Genomic DNA, 8,532 nt, shown 5'->3' on the forward strand with positions numbered 1-8,532 from the left:
AACCTAATAAATGTATAAAATGGAGACGTAAATACAAATGGCACATATTTGCTTATATGTCCTCAACCTTTTCGCTATTTATGTTAATGTTTGGAATGTCGCTTTATTAAGTTAAGAATCGCTATCCCTTTGACCGTTGGGTCAATGTCACAAAGTTTACACCCATTCTTTGAAAGCTGGCTCGACGTGTAGACCCTGCCCTTCTTGTAAGGGGCGAACTACTCCATCGCCGTCTTTGCTGATCATTTGACGTTAATCATAAATATAATCCTCGTACAGCGTTGTTTTCCGTGTACATAAGGAGATGTAATGAATACCGTATTAAAGTGGTTTATTCAGATTGATTTTAAATATAAACATTTTAAAACAAAATGCCAATGTAATAAACATCTTAATATATATATATATATATATATATATATATATATATATATATATATATATATATATATATATGTGTGTGTGTGTGTGTGTGTGTGTGTGTGTGTGTCCGACCAGACAGTTGTAGGGGATAGGGTGTTACCCTTGTCCTTATGTTTATCAGTCCGTCCGTACGACACATTGGTTATGTGCTGCGTTTGGGTGTTTTTTTTTATCACCGATACTGTGTTTTCTTCATGGTTTTATAATGTGTAATTTTTATGTTTTGAAGCTTTATTCGCTGACGTCTAGTTCTACAGAACAATGTATGTATGATGACCTGCTATTTGTAAACTACGTGCAGTTAATAAACTGGAACTTTGGTCCTTGGCTAGAATATATATGACATGTATTATATACACCTCAGTGTTTCAGTGTTTACAAACAAGCAACGATAAAAACAAACAAAACACTCTTAGTTATTATTTCTTCTAGACTTAGAGGGTGAACATCACGTGTCCACGTTTAAGTCAGTTCTGTCGTAAATCTTTCAACTAATTTATTTTTCTGAGAGGAGAGTAATAGGCAAGAACTAACAATTTTACATTGGTCCATAAGGAATGTTTCTTTGGCAATGTCATCTATATCAGTAATATATCAGAAGGTAATTAAGGAGGCGAAAAAGAGTCAAGTACCCAATTACTAAATATAGATCGGACATTTCGAAGAAACTCGGTGCCATTCAGGATCAATGAATGCAGCAATTGCAACATTCTCTTTATAGCACGTTTTATCATTTGGCATCAATCAGCTGACTGACAGATAATTCCATGTGCATTCTATTAGACAGAACCTAGTAGAATTATATTTTACTTTTCAATCATGGTGTGTGCAGCTGGGATCTTTTAATTTTATCAAACTGGTCTGGTCTTGGTGCTTGCAATAAATCTTTTTGCTGTTGTTGTACTTACAAATTTTAATGCCATTTAGGGGTTTTATAATTTTTGAAGAACTTAAAGCATAAAACATGTTAGAAGAAACGGTGTTTGTATAGCAAATCAGTTTACTTTAAAATAATGACTGACCACATGTTCCAATGGACAAAATAATAAGGTTTGTATCAAAGAGCCCTAGTTCAAAAAGAATGCTTATACATGTATCAATAATCTCTGTTCGTTAGATAAAGTTGTATTCAATTTGGGGGATATACGGTAAATATAAGGGACATAGGTCAATTAGAAATCAGTAAGGCTGCTCAGCTCTCGCAAATAAAAGAAGAAAATAGTTATCATGGAATTAACTTTTTTGAAGGTAGGGGAAATCGACAAAACACGACAGAGGTTTATTTAATAGAATTTGTGTAAACTAAATCAGTGTGAGTCTTGTGTTGGCACTTGTATGTGAAGAAACGTTTAAATGATGGATGCGCCGAGAAGAGACTTCTTCTTTTTTGAATAATACAGCAAATTTTCAATATGGATTATCGTGAACATCATCACCTTAGACAGCTTTATTGTCAAGCATTACCAAGAAGGCCATCACACAGGTCGAAGGAGGTAATGTACACCTTTACAAATAATGGATGATTTTAGTCCTATTTTACAGACTATTTGCAGAGAATACTTTAGTTTATGATTTACGGTAAAATTCCGTCTAGTGTTATTTAATTTGGCATCACTATTATTGTATGTTTAAACATATGTAATGCAAAATATAATGAAACAGGATTATGAAAAGCCGTATTGATGGCGTCGTGTGATATGATTTTAAATATGATTTATATCTAGATTTCGCTTACCAAGGAAGATTTTTTTTTAAAGTTATTTTTATAATATTCCGACAGAATGGAATGGATTTTAAACAATTCAATGAATTTCCCATCTCATGAGGAAAAGAATCTGTAAATTCGTGTGAATCTCATCCAGAATTAATTTACGTATCCGCGTCCAAACACAACACCATACAAGTTTGAGCTATATATAGTAATATTGCAACGATGATTCAGTAAGTGCTTGTTTGCTTAAAGCGGCAATTTTATGCCATTATAGACTTTGTCGTGCTAAGGAAATTTAAAATAAGTGCGTCTACCAAGGACACACAAAGGGATCTGACCCGGGGTGGCCTGGGCGGGTAAAGAGTCTAACACTCTGCCAACTGACCTACTGCGGCTATGCAAATGAAGGGTATGTATGTATGTATGTATGTATGTATGTATGTATGTATGTATGTATGTATGTATGTATGTATGTAAGAACTCGTTGGCACAATCACGGCTATGTAGTGCCGATTAAAAATAATTTTTTAAACATGTAAAGGAAAACTTCAATAAAAAATATTATTAGGAAGATAAACCTTCCAAATGTAAAGATTCAACTCTTCAGAATTAAACATAGAAAGTAAGAATTTTAATTTTTTTACTACGTATATACAATTTTTAACAAATAAAGTTGACAGCATAAAATTCCTAAACTAAATAAAGGGTCAATATTTTTATTTTAATACAAACTGCATTTCTTTTTAAAATGTCCAAGATTTGCTGGGTGGGGTGATGAAGGAGAAGATATATGGTTTCCAATGAAGAAGAATATATGTTTTCCAAGAACTTTGTAACGGAACCTTAACATTGGTTTTCGAGATTCACTTGCAAATCAATTTAAAAAAAAAAAACGTTTAAGGCACTATGACCAATCTGATGACCAGTCTGGTGACCCATTAGCATGCCATCTCTCCAGTCAAGGTGAGCCATGTTCTTGTCTATTACGGCATTCAATGAAATCAACATTTGTTAATAACACCATTTGCAGTTCTCACCTTTTTCTTTAGTCCCCATATATGAATATCTGGCCATGGCGAACGGGCTTTCTTCGGGTCTCTGTTTCATAGGGCCAAAACAAGAAGACATGGGTCGATATGTTTGAGCTTGGACACAATAAAAGGTCAATAGGAAAACGCCCATTGGTTATCATCGAAGTACTTCGTTGGTGGAAGACTTGTCTTTCACGTCTAAGGTCAAATATTACATTTTGTGTCCTTGAAATCAGGGGTCTCAAACACGCCGCCCGTGGGCCGCATGCGGCCTGCTAAGCCTTATATTGTGGCTCGCAAAATGATTGGCGTCACAAGGTGTAATAAGAGATAACGAATGTGGTGCGGCCCTTGGGCGAGCAAAAATGCCCTCATGCGGCCCTCGGGATGGTTTGAGCATGAGACCCCTGCTTTAAATGAACGTGTAAAAGCGTTGTAGTGGGCCAGTTTTGCATCCATTTATGTTGTCTAGATCACGTGCGAGACTATTCTATATGTCACGATCGTTGTATCATACTGTATTTTTTCTTCATATTTATATTGTTCATTGTAGCAAAGTGTAGTAATTTTAGCATACATACACGCGGTTTAAGGCAGAAAATCATTTATCCTTTTAGGCTGACAAAAGTGGCCACAAGAAAGATATTTTTCACTGATTTTAATGTCACTTATATTCCCGTATGCTTATTCACGTACGAGGATGTATTTATTTGAAAATCATTGACGAGAAAGCTCAGACGCTAATTTGTTCGCATGTACCTTCTAAATTTGGTAGGAACCACGCATTCCAGTCTTATATAAACAAGATCCACTGTGTTGGTATCTCTAGTTTAAATCCAATATGAGAAGACATCATCAAAGCCATGTGTGCATGCATGCAATCTATACCAACATCAGTGGTAAATTAACCGTGTCTAATTTAAATATTGGAAGTAATTCTACTGACTAGATTTTCCAGAATACGATTACTTCTGCTATCAGAAACACCTATGTCCTCTTTTGGCCTTTGTTTTCCCAGCTACAGAAAACACTTTGTTGAAAAATGAACTGGTAATAAAAGAACGTGTTCTAAAGAAAGTTCTTTCATTAGTGCATGAAAATCGCAGATACCCTCCTAGACAATCCAAAACACTATGACCTTCAATTCTTCCTGTGCGTACTTCACGTCGTGGCTTGTAGCGTTTCGCTGGATCATGGACAAGTCTGATGGCAGCCAGTGTCTACCAGCCCAGAACTTGACTATTTCAGCCTAGTTGCTAATTTTCTAAATGACAGATTTATACTTTTTTTCTGGTAGCATGGATGTATGTTGCCATTGGTTTCTTGCCCCTTCTGTACCCCACGATCTTGCGAATCAAAATACATCAAGAAATTCCAGCATATTGATAACCAGATGTGGAGGTATATAAAACGCTTTGGTCTGGGTCTGTTTCACCTGGTGAATATATTTCTCTTTGATCGTTTGTATCATAGTGCTCAAAGGGTTGGAATGGTATCTGAGACGGATGTATAATAATTATTTATGTAGTATTTAATCCATATATATGAGAATATGCAGTTGTTTGATGAACTAGAAATTGATAGAGATGGTAAGAGAAGTTGCATTTATCAGATAAGATTGTTTTCATTACCATTAGCTCCATCGGGTAGCCTTGAAGTTATATTAGTTTTACAATGCAATGACAAACTCTGAAAAAAGTGGTATATAGATATAGCATAGAACAGACACTGCGTCTACGGAGCTACATTGGAAATGTGTGATTGCCATATCAAATGGGGTCATTTTTTGCTGAAATAAAAACAAAAAACAAAAAGAAAAACAAAACAATGAAGCAACAAGAAACACTGGATAGAAAATAAGCAACTTAAACCATAAAGAATTTTTTTTATACAGGAAATGGCATTATCGAGTTGAATATATTCTACATTTTTTCTCTGTGGCGCAAAGAAAGTCCCAAGTGATGATTAGTATGTGCTAGGCCAAATATCCATTATCGTCGCCCTGTCAAACAGGTTACACGATTCTACGAATATAAAACTTTTTCTTCATTTGTATTGTAACCAGATTCTTCCGCACAAGCGGATAAAAAGTGTGTACCCTGTTTATAATTTTCCGGCATTCAAAGTAGAGAGAGACGATTGGAATGGTGGTCCTGACGGGCACCGGGGATATTATAGTCGTCGGCAGGGGCGATCTTGACGGTGGCACTGGTGGCAGACTTACTTGTTATAACAAATCTGCCGCTTCATTGAGAAACCTTATAGCGTTAGTTAACTCCTGTGTAGTTAACTCCTACATTATGTGCCATTGAAATTGAGCTATTGGCTGTAAACCGCCCTTACAATGCAGGGGCGTCCTCTGTTCTTTCGACAGTGTTGATGGTTTGACTATCTTGTTTTGTTCATTTCTCAGTAGTGTCAACATGTATTTGCGTTTGCGCATGGGTGTTGTATATGTATGGGGATTTTTTTTAAAATGACATGTTTGTTATTACTTTGTACCATTTTATGTTATCATAACCAGCTTGTCTTTGTTTATTTCATGTAAATACCATTTACTTAGTTTTACGTTTGCTCGTCTCATTGGTATCTTGTTTGTTTCTCTTGACATTGGTCTGTTTTGTTTGTGCGTCGTTTATTTTATTTCAGTATTAATCTTGTTGTTTAAACAACGGTTATTTCCCCTGGCGTTCGCTTGTACCATCGATATGTTGTTTGTTTGAGCTGATGTTTGTCTGTTTCATTTTTTGCCTCTTTTGTTTTATTTGAGTATTGATCTTGTTGTCTAAGTTTATTATTATTATTATTATTATTATTATTATAAGTATTTTTGTTTTATTGTAGGTTTTCTTCGTTTATTTTAAATTTACTCATTATGTGTGTGCTTTTCATAGGTTTACATATTTTGACCATATGTTATGGGTTGCCTTTATACCGTTTTATATACATTTTATACCGTTTTATGTACCTTTTATGCCGTTTTATGTATCTTTTATACCGTTTTATGTACCTTTTATGCCGTTTTATGTATCTTTTATACCGTTTTATGTACCTTTTGCAGAATTTGAACATCTTTACGATGTACATTTTATCTTATTGTATTTGATGTTTACATTTATTTGGAAGGGTTTGTCTCCATAAATTTGTGTACCAGGGGCGGAACCAGAAATATAGTTGAGGGTGGGGTGTGGGTGGCCGTATGTGGGTAGGGTGGGAGCGTAAGCTAGTGAGTGATTTCTCTGCTGGACGGAACCCCTTGTGGATCCCTTTGGAGACAAGCCCCCAGAAGGTCTTGCATTGTAAGCGTTTCCAGGACATGATACAGACTATCGAACTGTACGGGAAACTTACTCTAAGAAACTTAGTCCTACCTCCTTTCTTCACCTGTGTGCAGTTCATGTTTACATTTTGAACTTTTACCTTTACTTGGCATCATATAGTCACTGTTGTGCTGAACTGCTGTATAAACTACTAGATGCATATGCATCTTTGTAAACGTCGTATGAGTGTTGCATCACACACACACACACACACACACACACACACACAAACACACACACACTATTACAACGATCCAACCCACCAAACAAACAACCGTCATGTATTAGTGTTACTGTTTTCTCGAGGAATAACTTGCTATATGGTGCTCATAAGGTTTCAGGTCAAGGTATAAACCCCTCATAAGCATCATCTTTTCAGCCTGATTGCACAAGATTTATATATCATACGATAGCAAAACGCTAACCGCATGTTACCTTCTGTTCAAGAAAGAATGTCTTCCATTAAGGTTTTACCATGGTCTGTCTACGTTAAGGGTTATAAGATCTCCAGACGGTTGAGTTTGTCTTAGTAATATCTTCACACGTGCAATTTAGAAATCCTAAAACCGACCAAACCTTATGTGTGTGCTATTTAGAAATCCTAAAACCGACCAAGTATTATGTGTGTGCTATTTAGAAATCCTAACACCGACCAAACATTGTGTGCAATTTAGAAATCCTAACACCAACCAAACATTGTGTGCTATTTAGAAATCCTAAAACCGACCAAACATTATGTTTGTGCTATTTAGAAATCCTACAGCCGACCAAACATTATGTGTGTGCTATTTAGAAATCCTAAAACCGACAAAACATTATGTGTTTGTTATTTAGAAATCCTAAAACCGACCAAACTTTATGTGTGTGCTATTTGGAAATCCTAAAAACCGAGCAAACATTATGTGTTTGTTATTTAGAATTCCTAAAACTGACCAAACATTATGTGTGTGCTATTTAGAAATCCTAAAACCCGACCAAACCGTATGTGTGTGCTATTTAGAAATCCTAAAACCGACAAAACAGTATGTGTTTTTTATTTAGAAATACTAAAACCGACCAAACATTATGTGTGTGCTATTTAGAAATCCTTCAACCGACCAAACATTATGTGTGTGCTATTTAGAAATCCTAAAAACCGACCAAACAGTATGTGTTTGTTATTTAGAAATACTAAAACCGACCAAACATTATGTGTGTGCTATTTAGAAATCCTAACACCGACTAAACATTGTGTGTGTGCAATTTAGAAATTTTAACACCGACCAAACATGTGTGTGCTATTTAGAAATCCTACAACCGACCAAACAGTATGTGGGTGCTATTTACGAATCCCAAAACCGACCAAATCTTATATGTGTGCTTTATAGCTGAGGCATCGAAGAAAGTTTAGTTTTACAAGTCTGAGGTCAGATCTCGTGTACACGAAACTTTCTAACTTGTGCGCACTCTTTGTACTCTCAAATTGTGAAGGTTGAGAGTGAAAAAACTTACACAAGATTTTCACGTTTTGATTTACTCAGTTGAAGACATTCGTTAAATATGGAGTTAATTATAAAAACATAAAAGTAGAATGAGTATGATGTAAAGTAATCAGTCAAAACTTGAGTTCGATGTTCAAACAGGTCAATGCGCTTCGAAATGATATGGTCCGGATAACTAAGATCTCTTGACAGTTAACTAAAATTGTATCCGAAAAGTAACACCGTATGTACTGGATTAAAACTCCCGTCCACCTGCACAGACCCAGATGAAACGTGGCATATTGCGCAAAGTAGATCTGGGTCTATGAAATTTGTTAGGAATAATCATTAGAACAACGAACATAGATTCTGATCTGCTCGCACATTATGCGTCGGCAGAGTAGAGTCGATTCAGTTTGCAGTTGGACTTGTCTTATATGCGAGTATAGTCGATATTTATAGCTTAAAATACTAGGTTAATATCAAAACGACGAAAAAGAAAAGAAGAAGAAATAATTTAAAGATAGATAAACAGTACAATAATAAATCCCGGCTTATACATCCATCTTTTCTTCATTGAGGACTGA

This window comes from Sinohyriopsis cumingii, chromosome 9, assembly GCF_028554795.1.
Source record: "Sinohyriopsis cumingii isolate HCF-2022 chromosome 9, ASM2855479v2, whole genome shotgun sequence".
NCBI lineage: Eukaryota > Metazoa > Mollusca > Bivalvia > Unionida > Unionidae > Sinohyriopsis > Sinohyriopsis cumingii.